This window comes from Caretta caretta, chromosome 2 (assembly GCF_965140235.1).
Source record: "Caretta caretta isolate rCarCar2 chromosome 2, rCarCar1.hap1, whole genome shotgun sequence".
NCBI lineage: Eukaryota > Metazoa > Chordata > Testudines > Cheloniidae > Caretta > Caretta caretta.
The window spans coordinates 7344954-7370690 of NC_134207.1; the positions used below are offsets into that span (position 1 = coordinate 7344954).

At 49.7% G+C, this 25737-nt stretch overlaps 1 protein-coding gene across 8 annotated transcripts in view; it reads left to right on the top strand.

Moving 5' to 3' along the window:
• Positions 1-25737, top strand: part of TSNARE1 (t-SNARE domain containing 1) — a 719956-nt gene that overhangs the window by 55404 nt on the left and 638815 nt on the right. The gene's annotated exons all lie outside the window — the stretch shown is intronic.

Here is a 25737-nt window from a genome sequence, read left to right on the forward strand (position 1 = left end):
ACATACATAAATGGAGAAAATATAATCATCTGGATTATGCTGATGTTTGTCCTCCTTAATATTAACCTAATAAATTCACATTTATAGCACACAGTGTCCGAATGAAAATAGCTACTCCATCCTCCCCACCTTGATGCTATTTCATTGTTAGACCCATGTCTTAGAGCTTCTGGAATTTTTTTCTCTTCGTATAGCTTTCCCTGTATAAATCATGACTGGTTTCAGAGGAACAGCTGTGTTAGTCTGTATTCGCAAAAAGAAAAGGAGTACTTGTGGCACCTTAGAGACTAACCAATTTATTTGAGCATGAGCTTTCTGATGAAGTGAGCTGTGGCTCACGAAAGCTCATGCTCAAATAAATTGGTTAGTCTCTAAGGTGCCACAAGTACTCCTTTTCTTTGTATAAATCATGTAAATCATCACCAGCTGCTATATCGGTCCCTTTTTATGGGACTACCTGCTGTGTTTGCGTCTGCTTATTCCCTAGTATTTTTAAAGGATCCATTTGGGTCTTTTTGGCCGCTTGTCTTCACTTTCAAGGCCTTTCCCAGTCAATCCCCACCTTTCCTACCATCTCTCATCCACTGTTGAGCTGTCAATCCTCACCTCTGAGCAGCCTATTATGTGAGCCTTTATTTCCTACATGTTAAATTTTCAAGCAAGGACCTTTATATTTTTTCCCTTGCTGCCCCATGCGCTTCAAAGAAGCGCTCTGTAAACACCCACAAAACTAACTCATTATCTTCCTTCCCCTCTTAAAACTCTACTTTGCCGGGATGCCTACAAAAAACTTGACAGTGCTGCTGGCATGCTCTGACCAATATTCTGATCAACATTGTCTCATTGTTTCCTTGCACTCCGCCGTTGGTCTTTCTGTATCCATCTTTTGTCTTATACTTCCCTTTTAAGCTCTTTGGGACAGGGACTGTCTCCTGGTAGAAGGCTTTTGATTATTTCATTGGAGATGCAGGTTAGACTTGAGGGATGATAATGACCAGGCTGTAATCATCTTTGCATTTGTTTTTCTCCTGCCTTCTTGTACGACTACCGCTCTACAAGCTCTTCACGTGACTTTTCAAATACAGTCAAAGGCAAACTGCTTGCTTCTTTCAGAAATCATGGCTGTGTTTGTGTGGTGCTGAGGAGGCTATTTAAAAACAATATATAACACTGCTGCTGGCACGTGACCTCAAATCATATCACCCATGTTGTACCTGTGTTATTGGATTGGCAGGCTGGCGCTCTGGTTACATCCATGGTGTAAGTGAATTAGGCCCCCAGGAGCCTGTTTTTATTACTGTTTTATGTGGCATGATCTTGTTTTTCTCACTTTTGCACACAAACTTGCTTGCACTGTTGTTCCCTATAGAATAAATGACTATGTTTTAGAAAAGTGAAGTGCGCCCTTCTAAGTGAGAGAGAAAATTACTGACACGTGAAGTACGAAAATTATTGAACATGCAGCAGTTTGCAAACAACCCCCGCCTCGCATCCCTCCTGCACCATCTCAAAACCAAACACAAGCAGAGGGCCAAATTCTTCCCTGGTGTAACGCCATTGTGGGAGCCAAATTCTTCCCTGGTGTAACTCCATTGGGAACACTGGGAAACAGTGGAGTTAAACCAAGAATGGATGTAGCTTGTTCTTTGTATTCCAGTAGCACCTAGGGGGCCCAGCTGAGACCAGGGCCCCATTGTGCTAAGCACTGAACATACTGGGGGTGACACAAAGAGCTTACAGTTTACCTGGACAAAGCAAAGTGGGGAGAAGGGAAATATTGTTATCCCTGTTTTACAGATGGGGGAGCTGAGACATACAGGGGTCAAATGACTTATCCAAGGTCACGCAGGGAATCTGTGGCAGAGGTGAGAAATGAACCAGATCTTCAGAGTTCCAGTCAGAACCTTAACCATAAGACTGTCCTGATGGCAGGAGAAAAGAGAGTTCATCCTCCATGCCTATATGCTGAGACTGCCAACAAAGACACTTCTCTAATAGATGCTGTGATGTTGCTCTCTATATGCTTTATGGAAGTATGCTTATGAATATGACATAACTGGAATATGCTTTACGCTAAATACTCCTTGTATGGTGTTATTAGAAAGCTTGTAATCTACTAAGTGTGTTCATCCTATTTATTTGCATGTTTTATTTCTATATCTGGAGTTAGGAGAATAAGATATAAACTTGTATCACTGATGTAAACATATTAAGTGAAGGCCATTAAGGGTGCTCCAGAAACAATCAGTTGTAAAGGGCCTAAGTTACTTGAAAGCCTTCCTGTGTACGTGTGGGCCAGCCCATGGGGAATGGAGACTAGGGGTCTTACAGTGACATGTGACCATGTCACCTGATGATGAAATCCATCTTAAATCTGGTACTCTTCCATTTAGAAGGAGGGGTGGGGACTCAGAGAGACAAAAGATTCCTGCCCTATGCCAAAGCTATAAAAGGGGGTGGAGCTGGATAAAGGAGGCTGCCAGTCATGAGAAAACCCCTGGTTACCACCTGGATCTAACAAAGACTGTACCGGGGAAAGGATTGGGCCCAGACTAGGAAGGAGTCTAGTCTGTGAAAGAAGCTCATTGGAACATCTTTGAGGGTGAGATATTACCTGTAATCAGTTTCTTAATGTATTAGGCTTAGACGTGAGTGTTTTGTTTTATTTTGCTTGGTGACTTACTTTGTTCTGTCTGTTATTTCCTGAAACCGCTTAAATCCTACTTTTTATATTTAATAAAATAACTTTTGTTTATTAATAAACTCAGTGTAAATGATTAATACCTGGGGGAGCAAACGTGCATATCTGTATCAGTGATATAAATTTTGTGAACAATTTATGAGTTTACCCTGTATAAGCTTTATACAGGATAAAAAGGATTTATTTGGGGTTTGGATCATATTGGGAGCTGGGTGTCTGGGTGCTGGAGACAGGTAACCTGCTGAGCTGTTTTCACTTAAAGCCTGCAGCTTTGGGGGCATGGCCCAGACCTGGCTGTGTGTTGCAGCAGGCTAGCATGTCTGGCTCAACAAGGCAGGGTTCTGGAGTCCCAAGCTGGCAGGGGAAACGGGCTCAGAGGTAATTTCAGCATATCAGGTGACAGTCCCAAGGGGATCTCTGTGACTGAACCCATCAAAGATGCTACCAGACTTGGGTCATCAACTGGTTTCCTCTAGGTCATCACAGAGACACCAGATGACAGCAAATTTCAGCCCCTACAATGAAAGTTGGAATCACATGGGCGACCTACAGGTGAAAAGTCTGCTGTCTCTTCCCATTAGGGATGCGGTTGGGGAAGGCGACTGCATGCTTTAGTACAGTGGTTCTCACTGTGGGGTGCACAGAGGAACGTTCACAGGGGAACGTGGCAGGGCCGGGGCCAGCCCCTATCTTGGGGCGGGAAGGGAGTGCCCTGTATTCAGTCCCCAGTATTGCTCCGCCTCCAGGCCCAGCTTCTCCCTCACTCCCTTTCTGCCCCCCAGACCAGCTCTGTCCGCAGCCTTAGCGCCACTCTGGCCCCAGCCTGGCTCTGCCCTCATTCCCTCTATCCCCAGACCATCTTTGATCTCAGCCGCAGCTCCACTCCATTCCCTGCTCTGCTGTAGTAGCTAGGGCAGGGCACAGGTGAGGTTTAATGTGAACTCCTTTTGACCTTGGGCAAGTTGCTCTTAACCTCTTTGCCTCGATTTTCCCGTCTGTTAGTTGAGAATGATATTCCTTTCCTGCCTTGGAGGGGTGCTGGGGATGAAGAAATGTTTGTGCGGTGCTTTGCAGAGAAATCCCTCTGTAAGAGTCAAGTGCTGTCCCATTGTTACTTCCTGAGCTGCCTGGTTCTTCCAAGTTTATAAAACAAACAAAGAGGACCTTGAACTACTGCCTCTGGGGAGGTGTTGGAAAGCTGAGGGCAACAGCATGTCGTCTGTCTTGTTCGTTTATCTCCCAGAAGGGAATATTTCCTCTCGTCTCCACAGAATCAAGCTGCAAGATTGTCTTACCCCCACTGCCCCAGTGAATTGGCCGCAAAGGGGCTAACTGTGACAAACTGACCAAGTGGGAACCTGCCTGCCAGCCTGGCTCTGTGACCTTTTCTGACCTGAAACCTTTGAAGAGTCAGTTATGAAATAAGAGCGAGCTCGCCCCCGCCCCCAAGGTCACATGCTTCTCACATAGAGCCATGCCCCATACTCCGAGTTAGAGGCTGCTCTGACTCCGCTAGCCGTGTGTGGGGAAGAGAGATGACATGACTCGCGCTGTTGATGATAATGGCTTATGTGATCTCACTTCATTATATTTGATTGGAGCACAGAAAGTCCCATCTGTATTCATGAGCCAGTGAGTCTGCAGGGGGTGGGGTGGGGAGAGAAGCAACATTCATCCTTGTTATCAAACCCCATATTCCTTCAGCAGAGGAAAGCAGCTCGGCAGAGTTATGCTGGGGGCTGGTGCACAGCTGTGCATGTGAGGATGGAGCAAGGCTCTGAGGTCATGGGAGAACTCTTCACCTCTGTAGTAAGGGAAAGAAGGGTTAGGGAGCCCCTGTGCTGGCCTGGAAATTTGGGGCTGCTTCACATTATCTGGGACCCCCTGGGATACAAGCCTTTTGCTTTGGAACAGCCTGGGCGAAACAGGTGTTTGTAAAGCTGTGCAATCTTTCCCTCCCACCTTTTCTTTCATAGAGAAGCAGGGAAAGGTGACTCATTCCACCAGCCTACAAGGAAACTTTAATGAAGAAATGCATTTAAAAAACTCCTCCCATTTGGGGAAGATGGTGCTTCTATTGTCTTCGGTTATGAGATAATAGCAGTCAGGCTGTTACTTTTTATTACTTTATTTTTAATTGTCAATTCGTGAAAATATTTTACTGTCCTCTTCTTGATTAATCTGCTGCCCATGTTGGGATCAGAGCTGAGTATTAAAATCATGATTTGGGTGTGTTTAATTTGCCTTATGTTAATTGTCACATTGTGCTCTGAAAAGCCCTGAGGTGCCTCCGGGCCCAGCTCTGGGAATCTGGATGGGACCCTACTAGAGTTGCAGGGTAGTTGTGAATAGGTGAGCTGTTGCATCACCTTACAACCATATATGCTTCCCAAAAGTAATCAGAGCAAATGTAATGATTCCTCATTGGAAAGGAGATGGTGGAAGATTGGCTTTCTTAGGGTGCTTGGTTTGGGCGTCAAAGCTTTTCATCTCTATATGGCATATTCCCTTCTAACCAAAGTTAGTAGTGACCAAAAAGTTACCATGTAATGGGTGTTGGCTTGTGTGAAATGAATTTTGGAATCCACATCACAAAAATAGCTTATCTGGGACTTGAAAATTTTATCGCACCCCTGCTAGTGCAAGGATTGAAGCCTACTATCCAGGGTGAAACATTTTTTGTGTCACCACTCTTATTTCCTCTCTTCCTCCCATTCTCCATCAACTCCCCCCCCCAACCCCCCAAAACAAAAAAAAACCCCAACCTGCCCGCCCCCCCAAAAAAACCCAGGTTCTCTCTAATTCAAAGGGATAAACATTATGTTCTGTATAAATCTGGAGCCCCAGTTCCTCCTTACTGAAAGAGAGGAGGAGCATCCCCTTCATCTCCTGACTGCTCCAATGCGGGTGTATGTCTCCTCTACTCTACCCTTCATTCATCTTTCTGGCTGCTGCAAAGGGTGTGTCCCCTGTGCCCTATTCCTTTCCCAGCCTCTGTTTTGTAGATCCTCGTCCCTAGTGACTTGCTCCACAGACTGCTTCTAATGCTACACACACTGCTGCCAATCAGCAGCACAGTTAAACGGACCTGATTCTGGTCCATTCACTGCTATCCGCAAGGTCCTGAATAGCCACATTCACTCTGTTGTAGCTTGGGACAGCTCTGAGCAGCAGCAGAAGCACTGGGTCTATCTGCCTGCAGGTTCATGAAGATAACGCTGGCTCTCATAGACGCAGATCACTTGAAAAGTTGTCATTGTAACTATAAGAGTTAGAAGGTCTCTAACTGCTACTTCTCCCCTCCTACCTGCTTGTTTAAATGGAAGATTGTATTCTGCAGAAGTGGATGGCTTAGACCCTTACACTCACTACAGAAAGTCTGTCAATCCCCACTGGTGAGTAAACTGCAATCCGACAGTGCTGTCTTCCAGCAGTATACTTCCTTGAAAGGACGACAGTAAGAGAAAACACATTTATTTCACATAACAAAACCTTTTGTCCACAAATGCTTTCCATTCATCATTTTTGGAATTCATATTTAAGGCAGAGAATGTGAGACAGTGCCTAAGTTAAGGGAAACAATATTACACATACCCGAAGAATGTTTATTTTTTATCAGTTTTCAGGAGGAGTTCAGTTTGTGCTATAAAAAGGCTATACTTTGCTTCTGTGCTTTTATACTGGATTCCTTGAAGTTGTAGTGTTACACCTGTAAAACCAGTAAACCCATTAGCTTTCAAGACATCCTATACAGATCAGGAGCAAACGTTGCAGCCTTTGAGACACTGTATATTAGTGTTCAGAACAGTGAGTGTGGAACTGGATGTGAATGTTCAGACAGTGGGTAAATTCTGTCATGCTCTGGGACAACTGGGTCAGTGATTGAAGGGTGTTCTGGCAATATTCAGAATTTCATTTGGCTTTACTCGTTTTTCCCAACTTTAATTTACAAAGGTTTAATGGACCTTGATTGTAGTGTCATAATATAATTTGAGGATGTGAACTGCAGTATTTCTTTACCATAACCTCTGCATTTTGTTCACCTTTATTTAAATACAGAAAGGAAAATGTTTTCAGAGGGGGGTGAGGAGGCGAGAGAAACGGGGAAGAGGGGGTTTGCTCTGAGGTTGACCCCATCCATTTTTATCTCGTTATATGTCATTTTTACCTAATGCTTTTATATTATTTGAACTGTGCTTGGGTTTTAGATTTGATGCAGAGATGAAGTTGCTATAACAACATGATGATTCACATAATTCCAGTGACAATCTGCGGGGGTTTATTTTTCGATCATGAAGACTTATTTGGTTCTGATGGGGATTTCTACCTGTTTTCAGTTAGTATGCTGCATTGTTTTGCCTATACAATTTTTTGGGGTTACCACTGCTTATAATAATACCTGCCTGTTATACAGTGCTTTTCATCCCTAGTACTTCACAAAGGAGGTCAGTGTAATTACATTTTACAGATGGAGAAACCAAGGCACAGAGAGAAGTGCCTTGCTCAAGGTCATTTATCAGAGCAGTGGCAGAATAGAACCTAGGCATCCCGAGTTCCAGTCTAGTAATCTATCTACTAGACCAGACTGCTTCTCCAGTTCCTTCTTGGAGCTGAAACTAAGTTGCTACAGGTTTTGACTTGCTAGTCACTGCCATTTAAAAAAAACCCCAACCTTTGATTCTCCATTTGGGTCATGGAATCATGAAGATGTAGAGCTGGAAGGGATTCATAGAATCATAGAATATCAGGGTTGGAAGGGACCTCAGGTCGTCATCTAGTCCAACCCCCTGCTCAAAGCAGGACCAATCCCCAATTAAATCATCCCAGTCAGGGCTTTGTCAAGCCTGACCTTAAAAACTTCTAAGGAAGGAGATTATACCACCTCCCTAGGCAACGCATTCCAGTGTTTCACTGCCCTCCTAGTGAAAAAGTTTTTCCTAATATCCAACCTTGCAAGAGGTCATCTAGTGCAGCCCCCTGTGTTGAGGCAGGATTAACCATCCTGGGTGGAGTGTGTGCAACTCATTCTTAAAATCCTCATGATGGGGATTCCACAACCTCCTTAGGTAACCTGTTCTAGTGCTTAACTATCCTTGTAGTTGGAAGGCTTTTTCCTGATCTCTAACATGAATTTCCCTTGGTGCAAGTTAAACCAGTTGCTTCTTGCCCTACCTTCAGTGGACATGGAGAACTGTTGAGCACAGTCCACTTTATAACAGCCATTAACATATTTGAAGACTGTTACCAGGTCCTCCTCCCCAGCTTTACAAGCACCCAGTTCTTGCACCCTTTTTGTTCTCTGTCTGGAGAATCTTCCTCCCAAAGGGGTGGTGTTACAGGGCCCATCCCCCCTGTTCAGAGTGATGTTCCTCCTTATATTCTACTGTCTTAATCTCTGAAGCATCCAGTGGGAAATTGACGGAATCAGTAATGTACCATTGACCAGCCTGAGCATTAAATTAGAGCCTCTTTATCATGTCCAACAAATGAAATCCAGTTGACAATGTAAAAAGGTCCTGGCTTTCTGTCCTGCCTAATTGTGTTGAATTACAATTACATTCTGAAGGGAGAGCCTAAGAGGGGTCAGTGTAGCTTAAGATGAAATTGAAATTTGTAAATGACAAAAGAGGCGAGGGAAGCAGCAGACACGTAGCAATTAAGGCACGAACAGAAATACACCACACTTTTGTATTATTCAGAGCCGAGTGCTCCGTGCATTAAATTTCTGAGTGTACGTATGCACACTGCTCTTGGTTGTGTTAGTGTTTGGGGGTAGTCTGAGTTGAGGAAGCAGCCCCTGGACCAGGAAGTACGCCAGTGGGTGTCACATGGCACTATTAGCCCATCATACAGCAAATGCTTCTGGCAGGGGATGATCGTTAACATGATGATGTAGCTGTTCTTTCTTGCCTCTGATTTCTGTGGTCCTGTGGTGGTCAGAGCTGTCTGTTGCTGTCTCAGTAAAACCTATGGCAGAGAACACAGTCACTCATGTATCTATTTGTTTTCATGTCTTAGATAAGTGGCTCCTCCCCCTCTTCTTTCTCTCATCCAGAGTTGTTGGACTTGCTCTGCCTTTCTAGTGTGCCTTGGTTGTATGTAGAAGAGATACAACTGATTATGCACCGATTCTCAGAGTCTGCAGAAGGGATAGGCTGACAATCAATCTGAAAAAGAGAAAGATCATGTATTAACCTGTGCCAGGGAAACCCTACACAAAACTGAAAATCGCCATTAGCAACACACAGCTGAGTGCAGTTATAGGCTTCTGCTGTCTTGTCAGTGTATTGTCAAATGATGATACTACAGACAAGGCGCTGACAAGTAGTATCAACAAAGCCAGTTTATTGCTTGGCAGACTATCAGACTGAGTTGGCAGCAACATGGTATTAAGCTTCAAACCAATCTAAAAGTCTATACGTTGTGCTGTCCAACTTACATGGGTGTGAGACCTGGACCTGGGACAGGCATCACATTAAGCTTCTAGATAAATTCAATTTACTACATCTGCGTGCCATGTTCTGCATCAAATAACAGGATAAAGTTACCACTAACGAGGTTCTGGAGCTTAGTTACGTCCCAGGGATCAAAGCCGTGCTCATCGCACCCCCGTGACTTTGGGCTGGCCATGTGTTGAGGATGGCCAACACCTGAATGCCAAAGCAGTTGCTGCATGGGGAACTGAAAGTGGGCAACCGCATGTGCGGTGGCTAGAAGAAACACTTTAAGGACACACTGAAGCATCCCTTGAAATGGTGCAACATTGGAGTTGGCAGCTGGGAGTTGTCAGCAACAGATTGACCATGCTGGCGAGCAGTAGTCAACAGTGGGGTTCCCCAGTTGGAGATTAATCACTGTATGGCTCTTGAGGCACAGAGGCTGAATCGTAAACAGTGGCGGACTCAGCAGGCACAGATTATAATCTCTTCTTCGGCATCGAGCTACCTATGCACTTCCTGCAGAAACGACTGCCACTCACCCGTTGGCTTTTTTAGCCTCATCCATACTCACAAGACCTAATACAATCGTCAGGGTCATCTTTGGGCATGCAGGACAACAACACGTGTGCCTTATTGTTGTATTTACGCACCCCAAGTAAAAATACTGCAAAAGTATCAGTACTGAAAAATAGATTCCAGTAAGATATTGATGATATGAGACTGTACCACAGTACCAGACTCAAGGCTGGCAATACAGCTTTTATATTATCATTGTAGGTAGGGCTGGAACATTTAGATGTCCATCTGCCGTTGTTTCCCCCTAGGTGGAGTTTTGATCCCCTGACCAAGCTGACAGTCCAACCTGATTCCAAGTGATCTTATCCCTGGCATAGACTAGAATCCTCCTAGTGTGATATGCTTGACTCTGTGCTGAAGCCGAGGCTGGTAGGAGTAACCTGGTTGGAATGCTGCTTCTGATCATGTCTATGCAGATGCTGTGGTGGAAGTGAAGATGTCCTTCTTTCTTCTCTTCCCTTAGAGCTGTGGCATTGCACAGTCTGCTAGCCTTGGCCTGTAACTCCTATTATGGGCACTCCTGCTATCTCCCTGCCCACTGCATCTGTCTCAGTCATCGATAACGTGCTGACCTGAGAGTGGCTAGGCACTGCCATATTGATGGTTGAGGACAAAAGGTGGTTATGTCTTACCAAGCCATTGATGGGGCTCTTGGCAGTAGGGTAAATTCTCCTCTGAGTTATGTGAACCCTTTAACATCCCAAGGTAGACTGATGAAATGGGTGTCTGGCTACGATGGTGATGGGGGTGCCTTGATCTCAAACTGGAAGAGGTAATTGTTTGTGGAAATAGCGTAACCACTACTCACACCTCCAGTCCCACCCCAGAAATATAGGTCCCGAGTGTGGGAAGCTGAGCGCACTGAGCCAGAAAGTATCTGGTATAGTCCCATGCTTGTTGTAGAGGGCATGATACCATGAGCTAACCTGGAGGAATTCTCAACCCTGTGGACAGTGAACTTACCTGGAACAATCTGTTTTAGAGACTCCAACAGCAGTGTGAAAGAAAATTTGGTCAGCATAGCAGGGTCATGGAGGTGCCAGAGAGGGCCTGTATACCAGCCAGCTGCTGGGGCATGAAAGTGAAATGAGGGGAGGAATGTAAGGGTAGGAGGCAGGGATTTCCCTACACCCCCCATGGGGGTGTTTACCCCCCACCCCGAATTTCCCCAACACTCCTCCCCCCCAGTTTTGTGAACTAGTTACATGCAGTGTTGCCAATTTAGTGATTGTTTGGAAATTTTGAATTGAAACTGAAACATTAATACACACTTTAAAAGCATATAATGTGTATCATAAAATACGTGTATCTGAAAAAGTGTAATAGATTTGAAAAGTATGAACATCGACTAGCTTCCTTATACAGCTGTTGTTTTTTATGACCATGTCAGTGCATTCATTTCGGTGATGTTGGCCAACCTAATACTTTCAAATTATGATTTGTTAACAAAGTCTAAATGAGCTCTCCCTGACAGCTAGTGATGAGCTGGGGGTTGGGGGGAAAGGCTTCAGGACCAGATTGTATTTACACTCACGCCTAACCTACCTAGGTATCCACCAAATAGAGCTGTGTTGCCCAAGTGATAGATTTTGGCTGGGGTTGGGTCACAAATCATTTGAATGCGGGGGGGGGGGGGGGTAAAGAAATCTTGTTGTTCTTATTGTATGAGTAAAGGGCAGTAGAATTGTACTTAGCCTGTGCTGATTGAGGGCATCAAGAGAGAGGGTGGGGGCAGGTGTTTTGCTTGATGGTCTGCCTGATCAGAAGTACAATTTGACCTGTCCCTCTCCACTGTTTAAAGACAGAGCTGATTAGGCTCCATAGATAGTCTTTTGTTGTGTTAAGTGATCACTACAGCTGAAATCACTGATAATCAGGTCTAAGTGCTTAGACCTGCTGTGGGACAGTGTTTCTGTGGAAGAGACGGCCCAGCCTGCACTAGCAGCGAGGTTCCCCCGCTGAGAGCTCAGCTGAAATCACTTGAGAGCTGGGTGGAACCTCAAGAGACCAGGTCGCAGAGGTCACAGTTGCAGGTGGCAGCAGAAGGTGACGGCACAGGCCATTGGCAACAGAGCAATGGAGTGAACGGTGGCACAACAAAAAACAGTGGCCAGAACGAACAGTGAGCAGCTGGAGGAACGAGCAAGGTGCCGCCTTGCTCCCCACCTGGGAGGTGAACTCGTGTGAAAGCACCTCTGAACTCTGAGTTTCCACTGACCAAGGACAACACCGGTGAGTGTTCATGAGGCTGTTAAGAATGCTGGAGACACAGCATAGTTCATGCGAACACACATGGCTGTGGCATCCTACTTTCTATTGTGACAAAGTTCCTGCTCTACCTTGGTGGGTTTTGCCCTTATTGGCGGATCTGCTCGCCTTGGAGCTTCACGGTAGCCCACAGCTTGGCCGTTTTTCTGAACCCACAGTCCAGGTCGACTCCTCCTGTGTCTGACCAGGAGTTGGAAGGATTTGCGGGGAACCTGGGCCCCCCTCTACTCCGGGTTCCAGCCCAGGGCCCTGTGGAAAGCAGCTGTCTAGAGTGCCTCCTGGAACAGCTGTGCGACAGCTACAACTCCCTGGGCTACTTCCCCATGGCCTCCTCCCAACACCTTCTTTATCTTCACCATAGGACCTTCCTCCTGGTGTCTGATAATGCTTGTACACCTCAGTCCTCCAACAGTCTGCGGTCTCACTCTCAGCTCCTAGTGCCTCTTGCTCCCAGCTCCTCACACGCACACCACAAACTGAAGTGAGCTCCTATTTAAAACCCAGGTGCCCTGATTAGCCTGCCTTAATTGATTCTAGCAGCTTCTTGATTGGCTGCAGGTGTTCTAATCAGCCTGTCTTAATTGTCGTCCAGAAGGTTCCTGATTGTTCTGGAACCTTCCCTGTTGGGAAACGGAACGTCTTTTGCTTGCTCCTCAGCTATCTGCTTTCTATTCTTTCCTAAAGCCCCCTGGCCCGGATTTTTCTCACTTTTTGCACCTGCCTTAGTCCCCCCCCAACCGGGCCAGACGCTTTTTTTGTTTTTTCTTGATTCTTTTTTTTTTTCCCGTTTACGTCCTTCGCCAGCACCCCCCCCCCCCATGCCTGCTTTCGGGCGCAGCTACTTGCCTCAGCTGAGCCCCCGGAGGAGGGGGGGGAAGATTGCCGATTTTGCTGTCCGGAGGGGGGAGTGGAAACCCCCAGACCCAGCCATTTTGCCAGCAGCTCGGACTTTACAACATTCTTAACGTGCCGGAAGCCTTGGAACACAGCCAACACAGCCGGAGAAGAAGATTTCAGCAGACAGAAGAAATGATTCAGGACAGCTATAAATCATTGTGAAGAGGGCCGTAAGACTGAGTAATTTTCTGAATTATACTCTCGTGGGGGGGAGTTTGACTGTGGTTACTTGCGTTTGTGGCGGCACGGGGTGTGGCGTTGAGACCCCGATCCATCGGTGCCCCAACCCCCCATCGTTATTACAACTGTCACGGCCCCCCCGCCGTCTGTCCCTGCTGGCAACCTGCCATCTCCCTTCGGATCCAGCTGTTTGCTTTGAACTTTGCCTTCCGGACCGGACATAACAGCCGACCAACCGAGACTCTTCGGACAAACGTGTGTGGGTCTGCACCCCCCCCCCCCGTATTGCTTATCCCACAACTTGCCCCTATTACCGGACCCCGTTTTTGTTTTCCCCCCCCTTCCCCCAGTTTAATCCCCTCGGCATTCCCCCTCTCCCCGCCCGCAGCCAAGCGGAAGGAGGGGCTACTCTGCTTCTCCCCTCCCCCCTCCTCCTTCCGGTGTCTCCCTGTCTCTCCCTGCTCACAATGGCGGGGAACGAGAGGGGCGAGACTGCTTTAATAAAATTAGTTGTCCCTCCCCCACCACCACCCCTGCCCGACCCCCAAGGTCCCCCCCCGCCACTATTGTCAAGATACTTGCCACCCCCCCTGCTGGGGCACCGGTAGCAGGAGGCACCAGGGTGATTGCTGCTGCTGCTGCTGCACCCACCACCCACCCAGATTCTAGGAAACCCCCCCCCCCCCCCCCCCCGGTTCGCCGGAAGGGCCAGGGCGGGTGGAAAGGAAAGGGCCCCGCTAAAACCACTGAGCCCTCCATGGCAGGGGCTGCCCCCACCGCTGCGGCCTCGTCATCAACTGTGGCGTCCCTCCCTGCGTTTCCCTCCACCAGCTCTGCGATTGTCCCTCCCCCGGCCCCCAGGACATATGCCTGGGCGGCAGCGGGCTCCCCCCTGCCTGCCGCCTCGTCATCTCGCCCCCCCCCCCCGCCTCCGCCACCATCACCAGCGGCCGAGGCCCTTTCCCCGCCTTGACCAGGAAGCACGGCGTGCCACGTGGAGACATACGTGCAGGCGCTGGCGAAGGTGGTAGGACCCACGGCTATTGTGGCGGCCTCCAAGATGTATGGGAAGGTCGTTTTCTTCTTAGCCTCGGAGGATGCCGCCCAGGAGGCGGTAGAGAGGGGCCTGTTGGTGGGGGGGGGTGTTTGTCCCCCTAGAACCGTTAGAAGACCTGGGCATTCGCCTCGTCCTTACCTCCGTTCCTCCCTTCTTACCCAATGCTGCCCTGTTACCCGCTCTTTCCACCCTGGGGAAACTTGTCTCTGTCATCAGCCCTCTCCCGTTGGGCTGCAAGGACCCCACCCTCCGTCACATTTTTTCGTTCCGCCGGCAAGTGCAGCTTCTACCACCGACAGGGGCGCGTGACGAAGAGGCGCTTGAGGGGTCCTTTCTAGTCCCCTACTAGGGAGCCCACTATCGGGTCTTTTATTCTACCGGAGAGGCCCAGTGCGACCTCTGCCGTTCAGCGGGGCATGTCCGCAGAGACTGCCCTTTGGCCCGGGGGGGAGGGGCACCCGAAACCCCCGAGACCCGGCAGGACATCGGCCCCGTCGCTGCCGATGCCCCTGGCTGCCCAGCACCTGAAACCAACCCTCCTCCTACTCGACCCATCGCTGCTCCCGTCCGGGCCGAAGAGATACCTTCCCTACAACGCCCGGGCGAGCAAGGGAGTTCCACCCTTGCTAGTACCAACCCAACAGAGCCCATGGAGGAGGGTGTGGCAAGGATATTATCGGGTATAGGAGAGGGCCCTCCCCAAGGAGAAGCCCCCGCCCCTCATGTTGCCTCACCGCTACCTCCCCGAACCCCTAAACCATCGCCTCCGCCCCCCGACACGACCCCTGCTAACCAGCCCCCAGATGACGCTATGGAGGGCTGGAACCTAGTCCAGGGGAAGCGAGGCAAGCGGAAGGCTCGAGCTCCGCTGCATCCACCCGACGCGGAAGCCCCCCGGAAGACCAGGAAAGGAGGCACTGCTATCGAGCCTCCCGCCACGGCCACGAGCGAGATCCATCCGCTGGTGTCGGGAGGGGAAGACGGACTGGCATTGGAGGGCAGAATCCCCCCTCCACGGGAGACCCTCCCCTCCGAGACTTCTGAGGATGCCCCTTCTGCCTGGACGCTACCCGAACCCCCCGCGGACCCCGAGGCGACCGTTGAGGCGGGCCCTAGAGGAGAGGCCCCCGGGGTGGCAGGAGTTGGCCTCTCCCCCGTGTATGCGGAGATTGAGGCCTTAGATTTGACCCCGGTCACCCAGGGAGGGGATGATCTGCTGCTGGCTGGCCTCGAGCTGGGCAGCCTTACCCCAGCCTCCCTTTCCCCATGCTCCCTCCCCCTAATTGCCTTCCCGGGTGAGCACCCTGCAGAAGGTGGTCCACCACCTGATGCCATGGCCGCTAAGACCACCATGGAGCCAGCACCGAGCATTATTTGGAGCCCCCTCCCTTACCCCTTAACCCTTGACTCTGCTCAGGAGGCACTTTCCTTTAGCTGCTTGCCTCCTGCACCCCAGAGCCTTACCCCTGCCCCTGCCCCCACCCCTGCCCTCCTCTTGCAATGTTAATGCCGCCCGTGGGGTTATTTCCTTTCCGCCTTTTGCAGATTCCCCCCAGGGAGCAGTCTTTGCACTTTCTAGCCGCGACCCATTAGGAGTGGCAATTTTTCCCCTGCCATCCCCCTCCACCCCAAGGCGTGAAATGAATTTAATAACCCCAGCCTGTCAGACGCCCCGTCGGTGGTCCGCACCCTGTCTACCTGCCTTAGCGGACCACGAGGCTGTATTAAGAGTCCTATCAGGGAATACCCCAGGAATTGTAACCCCACCCCCCCATGAGCTGCGGCATGCGCTACGGAAGTTCCTAGAGCACACCCGTGGCGCCCGCGATAGGGCACAGCTGGCTCTTCATCTATGGGGGGACTTTGATCAAATCCTCCAGGCCACAAGGGCCCTTATAAAGGAGGGCAGGGGGCAAGGAAGGCGCGGTGCTGCGGCCTACGAGCGAGCCCGCAGCTTCCGACGTGATCTACTCACCCACGGGATGGGTCATGGGTTGCTGTGCAACCCGCCGGGGGCCCTGAACCCCCCCGCCAATACGAGGCCCCCAGCCCTCCGCATGACGCCTCTTATTATTGCGACCCTGAATACCAGGGGCTGTAGGATGGCTCTCCGCAGGTCCCAGGTGCTCTCTTACCTTCGGGAAGGGAGGTACTCTGTAGTTTTCCTGCAGGAGACCCATACGGACCCTGCCGCCGAGGACAGGTGGCGGCTGGAGTGGGGGGACGGGGTATACTTTAGCCACTTCGCGACCTGGCAAGCTGGAGTGGCGACCCTGTTCTCCCCCAACCTACGGCCTGAGGTGCTAGGGGTCAATGAGGCCGTGCCGGGCCACCTGCTGCACCTTCGAGTCCGTATGGAGGGGCTCGTGGTTAATCTTGTTAACATCTATGCCCCGCAAATGAGCTCCAGGCGGCCACAATTTTATCAGCAGGTGTCCGACTTTCTCGGCACCCTGGATTCGCATGAGTGCCTGGTCCTGGGAGGGGACTTTAACACCACCCTCGAGGAACGGGGCCGAACCGAGTCCGGCCGCTGCAAATATTCTCCAAGGGATAGTTGACCATCACTCCCTAGTGGACGTCTGGCGTGACCATCACCCAGCTGACACCTCCACGTTTACCTTTGTCTGAGTGGAGGCCCATCGGTCACACCACTCTCGGTTGGACCGTATTTACTTATCCCGTTTCCATCTTTCACAGGCCCACTCCTCCGCCATTCGGCCGGCCCCATTCCCTGATCATCATTTAGTCACTGTAACGGTCTCCCTCCGTGCAGAGAGACCGGGGCCGGCCTATTGGCACTTTAATAACAGCCTGTTGGAGGACGAGAGCTTTGTGATGTCCTTCCGGGAGTTTTGGCTGGCCTGGCGAGAGCAGTGGCGTGCCTTTCCCTCGGTGCGGCGATGGTGGGATCTCGGGAAGGTGCGCGCCAAGCTCTTCTGCCGTGACTACACTCGGGGCACCAGCCGACGGCGAAATGCGGCGATAGAGCAGTTGGAACGGGAGGTCTTAGAGATGGAGAGGCGCCTGGCCGCCGATCCCGAGGACCCGTCCCTCTGCGGAGCGTGCCGGGAGAAGCGGGAGGAGCTCCGGGCCCTTGAGGACCACCGGGCCCGAGGTGCCTTCGTTCGGTCCCGCATCCGCCTCCTTCGGGAGATGGACCGCGGCTCCCGCTTCTTCTATGCCCTGGAGAAAACGAGGGGGGCCAAGAAACACGTCACCTGCCTTCTTGCGGAAGACGGCACCCCCCTCACGGATCCGGAGGAGATGTGTGGGAGGGCCCGTGACTTCTACACAAGCCTTTTCTCCCTGGACCCGACCGATCCTGACGCTTGCGAGGTGCTCTGGGAGGAACTCCCCACGGTCAGCGTGGGCGACCGAGACCGACTAGAGCTGCCTCTCACCCTGGCCGAGTTCTCGGAAGCCCTCCGTCGCATGCCCACCAATAAATCTCCGGGCATGGACGGGCTGACCGTGGAGTTTTACCGCGCGTTCTGGGACATTCTCGGCCCAGACCTAGTCACCGTCTGGGCTGAGTCCTTGCAGAGCGGGCTCCTCCCTCTGTCATGCAGGCGAGCGGTGCTCGCTTTGCTGCCGAAGAAGGGGGACCTCCGCGATCTACGAAACTGGCATCCCGTCTCACTCCTTAGCACGGATTACAAAATCGTAGCAAAAGCAATCTCGCTGCGGCTAGGGTCCGTGATGGCGGACGTGGTCCACCCAGACCAGACCTATACTGTCCCGGGTCGCAGCATTTTCGATAACCTCTTTCTAGTCCGAGACCTTTTGGAACTCGGGCGGAGAGATGGTCTGTCGTTCACCCTCCTGTCTCTTGATCAGGAGAAGGCGTTCGATAGAGTAGACCATGGGTACCTCCTGAGCACTCTGCAGGCGTTTGGATTTGGACCTCAGTTTGTGAGTTTTCTCCGGGTGCTGTATGCCTCCGCAGAGTGTTTGGTTAGGCTCAACTGGACCCTGACTGAACCGGTCAGCTTCGGGCGAGGAGTGCGGCAGGGGTGCACCCTCTCGGGCCAGTTGTAAGCTCTGGCAATCGAGCCTTTCCTCTGTCTCCTCCGCGGGAGGATGACAGGGTTGGTGCTGCGGGAGCTGGAGCTGCGGCTGGTCCTGTCGGCGTATGCCGATGACATACTCCTCGTGGTCCAGGACTCGGGAACTTGGCGCGAGTGGAGGCATGCCAAGCCATCTATTCGGCAGCCTCCTCCGCTCGAGTCAACTGGGTCAAGAGCTCTGGCTTGACGGTGGGGGACTGGCGGCAGGTGAGCTCCCTCCCACCCGCACTTCAGACCATCCGGTGGAGTGCGGGTCCACTGCTCTATCTCGGCGTTTACCTTTCCGCCACGCATCCTTCTCCGCCGGAGAACTGGCAAAATTTAGAGGGCGGGGTGATAGAGCGGATCCGGAGATGGACGAGGCTACTCCGATGTCTCTCCCTCCGAGGGAGAGCACTGGTGCTTAACCAACTAGTCCTGTCCACGCTCTGGTACCGGCTCAACACCCTGGCCCCGGGTTTCCTGACCCACCTCCGGAGATTGATTCTAGAGTTCTTCTGGTCAGGAATGCACTGGGCCCCTGTTGGATTTCTTCATCTACCCCTGAAGGAAGGAGGGCAGGGCCTGAAGTGTCTGTACACTCAGGTCCGCGTTTTCCGCCTCCAGGCCCTGCAGAGGCTCTTTTATAGTGCACGTAGTTCGGCGTGGAGCATACTGGCGCACGCCTTCCTGCGCCGTTTCCAAGGGCTTTGATATGACCGGCAGCTCTTTTATTTTTCTCCGAGGGGTTTTCTGCGAGACCTCTCCGGGCTGCCGGTCTTCTACCAGGACCATCGGGCCCCAACCCCGTAGATCCCAACAAACCCCTCACCCTTTCACTGCAAGCCGGCTGCACGAACTGCAGCCGGTTAGCTTTCAAATTGCACCATGGAAATACTTATATACACTTACGCTTCACACCCTTCACGCCCACACCCTGATGTCCTGCCCCGATACAAAGTGGCGGGATCTCCTGCCACCTTTGGAGGGTGAGCAACCTCGGTGGGCCAGCCTGTATTCCACCTTGGTCCCAAGGCCCGTCGGGGACATCAGTTGGCGGCTCCTTCACGGAGCTGTGAGCACGGGCGTGTTTTTGACACGGTTTACCCCCATTCCGGACACTTGTCCTTTCTGTAATGTGAGGGAAACCCTGGCGCACGTGTATTTAGAGTGTGCCAGATTGCAGCCCCTTTTCCGGCTCCTCACAAATATTCTATTACGCTTCTGGCTTCATTTTTCCCCCCACCTTTTTATCTATACACTTACCATCCGTGGCCCTACAAAGTCGCGGGATCTTCTGGTCAACCTCCTCCTAGCTTTGGCTAAAACAGCCATTTATAAAACCAGAGAGAGGAGGTTGGCTCATGAAACGTCCTGCGATTGTGGGGCCGTTTTCCGATCCTCAGTACATTCACGTATCCGGGCGGAGTTCCTCTGGGCGGCGTCCACCGACTCCCTTGAAGCCTTCGAGGAGCGGTGCGCGCTGTCTGGGGTTCTCTGCTCGGTGACCCCGTCCGGTTCCCTCCGTCTGACCCTTTGATTGAGGGGAAGAGCGAGAGACGCCAGCCCCAGCCGTTGCCGCTGTGGATACCATCATTCCTGTCATCTAGGAGGGGTCCTATAATACATGGGTGTCTACCCCCCCCCAAACCGCCCACCCCGCAGCCGTGCCCATCTTACCGGGCACTCTCAGGAGAGGGAGGATCGGTGACACTGGGCGCGGCACTGGGTAACTCGAGGGGGTGGAAGACCACGAGTGTCGAGGAAGCCCCCCCCGCTCTGGGCCCAGGCTAGCCTGAACACTTCTCCCTCCTGAAAGCTGCTGTGTTATACCTTCTGATTGCGTTGTTTTGTTGCATAGTTGTTTTGTTTCCTTTGGTAATTTTGTAAGCGTTACCAATAAACTTTCTTTCTGTTTCAAAAAAAACCTTCCCTGTTACCTTACCCAGGGAAAAGGGACCTACTTAGCCTGGGGCTAATATATCTGCCTTCTGTTACTCTTTTGTAGCCATCTGGCCCGACCCTGTCACACTATTTAGGCAAGAGATACCACACACTACAAACTGGAGGCCAATGTTAAGTGCATTGTCACTTGTTCATCCTGAAGTTGAACACTGATTTCAAACAAGACCAGCAAATGCTCACTATCTTTCTGCAAGAAACTCAACTGACTGGCTAGATGTATGTGGTGCAACAGTGAAAAACTCAACAGTTGAAAAAGTGAAGAACTCTCTCACCACATTCAAAAAATTTGCATACATGGCTGATGAATGCACCAATGCAAATGGTCATCAAGTATTAAGTCATTGTGTACGTTATCTTGATGTCAGTGGTAGACCAGTACATGCATTTCTAGATGTTCAAGTTATAGAAGACTGATTGGCTGCATCTGTGACAACCCACATCTTAGAAGAGTTAAATGCTTGTCAGTTGGACCCCTGACAGATGGCTGCTTGTGCATTTGATGGAGCTGCAAACTTCTCTGGAAGACATGGTGGAGCACAAGCTTTGCTCAGAGAAAAATGTAAGCCTCGTCTCTCCTATACACACTGCAGAGGCCGTCTACTCCAACTAGCATTAGTACGAGCTGCAGACTCTTCAAAAGACATTAAAAAAGCTATAAATTTAATGTATTCATTATATTCTTTTTTCAGCAAGATTCCAGAAGACTGAATATCTTGGAAAATATAGAAGATACACTGGGACTGCAGTTCAAATTAGTCCAACCTGGGAAAATCCTCTGGCTTTTTCATGAGTGATCCTTGGCTGTTGCCTTAAAATTACTCCAGCCATTATTACTGGCTCTGGAAAGTATCTACCAAGATGGGATGGATCTAAGTAGTGAGGCTGGTGGATTACTTTTGCTACTATGTTCAGAGAAGACTATTGCCATTCTCTCTCTTGTAAGTCTACTGTTGAAACCACTTGGGTCATTAAACAATGCCATCCAGGCATCTGCTACAACTGTAGTAGATCTTTGTCCAGCAATAGAAGCTACATTTGGATCAATCAGGGAGCTATTTATTGAAAAAGTACTGGAAGAAGGAAAGACTTCAGTCCGGAAGTTGACTAATGAAGGCATTTATATTGAATCCTTAAGTGAAGAGGACAAGAAGTGTTTGTTCAGACAACTGAAAAAGTACACAGACTTGATTCTTAAAAATCTACAACAGCGACTTCTAGATTCTACTCAACCTCTACATAGCTTTTACAGATCCCTGTCTTTTGTGGGGAGGGATAGCTCAGTGGTTTGAGCATTGGCCTGCTAAACCCAGGGTTGTGAGTTCAATCCTTGAGGGGGCCATTTGGGATCTGGGGCAAAAATTGGGGATTGGCCCTGCTTTGAGCAGGGGGTTGGACTAGATGACCTCCTGAGGTCCCTTCCAACCCTGATATTCTATGATTCTGTAAAACACCGACAGTTGAGTGGAGTGAGGCACTACCAGCAATGGGGCTGCCATGTGCTCAGGACAGAATAGAGAATTTGAACCCAGAGTGGAATATCATACGACGAATGAATGAAGATTTGACTTCAACTTCCTTTTTATCATCACTAGTGGCTCGACCCGATCTTTATGCTGTTTCCTGGGCTGAAGGAAGTAGGAATTCATCTCTTGCTACTCCCAGTCACAACAGCTACAGTTGAGTGTTCTTTTTCATCACTGAGTAGAATTTGTGTTTTGAAAGAAGTCTCCTTCTGCCTGATCATGTGAATGAACTAATGAGCATATCAATTCAAGGAATGGAAGTACCGGACACACGAGAAGCCACCAAAGATGAATGCATTGCATTCAAGAAGCTCATTAACAGAGTTGTGCAAAATTATAACAAGAAACCAAGAAGGATGTAGATGTTGTGCTCCATAGAAGGCTTGAGTAGCCAATTTTAATTTGCGTGGTGATTTTAAAATCTAATAAAATGGTCATGAAACATTTTTCAGTTTTTTACTATGGTGCCATACAGCCCACCTTCACCCTCATGGTCTCACCCCTCTTTCCCCCTCCACCCCCCCATAAATTTGAACACCACCACCTAATTTCAATTCTTGAGGAAAACACTGGTAGGAGGTGTAAATAATTTCTGAACAAGTGATTCATAGCTGGAGATTGAGTGTCTTGAAGTTAAGTGCCATGAGCCAGCATGTGCCCTGACTCTTGCTCCCACAGTGCTAATGATGTCTGCTGGAGTTGCAGAGGGTGAAAGGGTAGGCATAGTCTGGCCAATTGCATGCAGTGGTGGTGGTCTGTTCTTGGGGATCAGTGTTACAACCTGGCCCTGCGCCCCAGTGTATGGTCACTACTCCGTTGGATCCCACATGCTTCCAAGCCACCTGGGTCTGGGCAGTCTAGTCACTTCATCTAACTCTGGGACCCTAGGCTCAAACTGTGTTTGTGGCTGGTAGAGCCAGGGAGCTAACACTCATCAGGCACAGGCAAGCCTTCCTCACAGTCAGGGCAGGTGGTAGCGAGGTGCCTTATAACCCTGGGTAGCCCTTGGAAACGTCATATCTGGGTTCAAGTCCCTGCTTTGCCACAGACTTCCTGGGAGACCTTGGGCAAGACACTTAGCCTCTTTGTGCCCCAGTTCTTCAACTGTAACATGGGGATAATAGCACTGCCCTGCCTCAAAGGGGTCTTGTGAGGATAAATACATTCAAGACTGTGAGGTGCTCAGATGATCCTGTTATGGGGGCCAGATAAGTACCTGTGGTAGGCAGTGGAAATTCAAATAGATTTTTAAAATTCCTTTCTTCAGTAATCGAAGGTGTTGTTATTGACACAGGTAAAAATCGCTATATTTTACATCTTACATATCGCTATATTTTACATCTTACATTTTACATATCTTGGCAGTGTGTCTGTGTGTGCCCCAGAGGCAACTTACGTGTGAGGAGGGTTGCTATATTTCTGCCAGGCATGGCTCTTGTGGCAAGTCAGGAGAATTCCAGTAGAACACACCAGGTAATATTCTAGACGGCAGCCTTGTTGAACATGGTCTGACTAATCAAGGAGGAAGCTGTGTCCCCCTTGTGTGACTTCTCTATTAGTATTGTGTTTCTGTGAGTCTGAGTGGCATTTTCATTTATAAGGGAGGGGATAAAGGAAAGCTGCCCACTTCCTGTGGGTCAAGCACATAACTCAGCAGGAGAACTGCTCATAAAACTGCATCATCATTACCAAGCCCTTGAGGATTTTTGCACCAGTGACTTCAGTGTGGCCTGATCTCTGAAATGCATCAGCTACTTTTGTTTTTCTGAATGCAGTGACAATTCCTCTACCAACAGAGATTGATATCCTGTCTCCTCCAGTGACTGGAGGCTTCAGGTGAAGCCCAGACCCATAATACTCCTCTGCTAACTGGGTGAATATACCTTGGGTTCCGAACATGGATGATTTCTTTCTGGCCCTCAGCTGGTGAGCCACGTAGACCCTGAAGCATGAGGATTGACCCTCTTTCTCGTTGCCGTCCCAGCATGTGTCACTGCGGATAGGCGCAGATTCTCTGCCGGTGTAAGTTCATCATAGCTCTGTTGTCGTCAGTAGAGCTGGTCTGCTGTAATCCAGCAGAGGATTCAGTCTGCTGTTCTTAAAGTGTTTTGTCCTTTTTGTGACTCTCAGTAAGATGCCTCCATTGCATCCTGCCCTAACAAGTTCTTTGAGCCTGACTTTTCAGAGCTGATGGGCATCCACAGCCCTTACTATTGTCAGCTGGGATTGTGGGTGCTCAGCACTTTTGAAAATCAGACCTGTCCCTTTCAAAAAATGTATTTACTTCTATCCTATTAGGGTCCCAGGGTGATCTCTCCTTTCAAGGACTCTGTATAACTCACTCTGCTTGGGAATTACCAACATCCTGTATTTCATTAATTAAACTGCACTTGCGATTTCTACCCTCTTGGCCGCCCCCCGCCCCTTCCCTTTCATGTCTGACCCTCTTACTAGGCTGAGCTCTTAAGGCTTCTGTCGTATAATATACTAGCTCTTATCCTATTCTCATCACTGTCTATGTGGGCATCTTCCAGTTGCACATTAAGCAATGTGACTAACATCTGTTGTGGGTGGCTCGTTCTCTCTCTCATCTTTTCATGAAGGGGAGAGTTGTGTGTGCAGGGGAGTGTTTTGTTTGGGTTAGTTGGGTTTTCATTTTAAATGTATCTGCTCTTGTGTGTTAGAGAAGGCAGGTTGGTGAAGCGTGCCTTGGAGAAGAAGGTGGGGACATTTGTCTGGGCCTGTTTTCTCGTGAGTTTGTTCCATAGTCTTGAACCAGTCCCTGAGAAAGTTCTGTCTCCTGCACAGATGAGCTTTACCCTTATGTTGGAAGGTTCCATTGTCTGAGGAGCAAAGTTTTTGCCTGTGGTTTTTACCCTGGAGCGTCAGGTAATCTTCTAGGTATGCTGGGCCCACTCCATTGGTCCATTTTGAAGCTAAAGGACTGAGACCATGACTCACTGTTCTATGGCAAGCCAGTTTAGTGAGCGCAGGACAGGTATGGTGTACTCATGGCATCCAGTGTTGCTGAGCAGACATGCTGCAGTGTTCTGTACTAGTTGGAGTTTCCTGAGGGCTGATAACCACATGCCTAGGTTTGTAGCATTGCTGGAGTCCAGATGGGAGGTGACAAAAGTGCGTATACGTGAGGCCAGGTCATCCTTTCCCAGGAGGAGGTGAAGTTTCCTAGCCAATTGGAGATGATAGAAAGCATAATTAGCAGATGTTGCTTTGAGAATGTCTAGTATCGGTGAAGGATTACAGGAGAACTCAGAAGTTATGGCCTGAATGGACCATTTGTGGATGTGTATCTTCAACCGAAGGAGACTACACAGTGGCCGCAAACTGTTCAAAATGCTTTCCTTCGCCCACCAGTATCCCTTCTGTCTTGGTTGGATTCATCCTCAACAAGCTGTTTTTCATCATCCATGAGCTTATCTCATCCAACTGGGCCATGCTGGGGGTACTGGGGTTATGTGTAGTGAGAAATAAACTGTGTCTCCCCTGCACATTCCTGGCAGCTGAGTCTATCTTGTCTGACTAGTTCTCCGACTGGCTGCATGTAGATGTGGAATAGGACCGGAGAAAGGATTGTGGTGTGGGTGCCGTTTCCCATCTTTACTCCTTAGGTATGTCCTTCCAGGAAGGACTCAAACCATGTTAGCACATTCCCATGTTACCCCTGCTACCACTGTAAGGCAAAACAGCAGTGTCTGGTGGACAACAGTGTTGACTGCAGCACATAGCTCCAGGGAGATGAGAATAGATGTCTGCCAGGATGAGGCCTCGGCTGTGCCAATCACGAATAGCATCGGTTACTCATGACTAGGGCCCTACCAAATTTGTGGCCATGAAAAATGTGTCAGGAACCATGAAATCTGGTCTTTCGTGTGCTTTTACCCTATACTATCCAGATTTCATGGGGAAGACCAGCGTTTCTCAAATTGGGGGTCCCGACCCAAAAGGGAGTTGTGTGTGGGAGGTCCACACAATGTTATTTTACGGGGGTCATGGTATTGCCACCTTTACTTCTGTGCTGACTTCAGAGCTGGGCAGCCAGAGAGTGACGGCTGCTGACTGA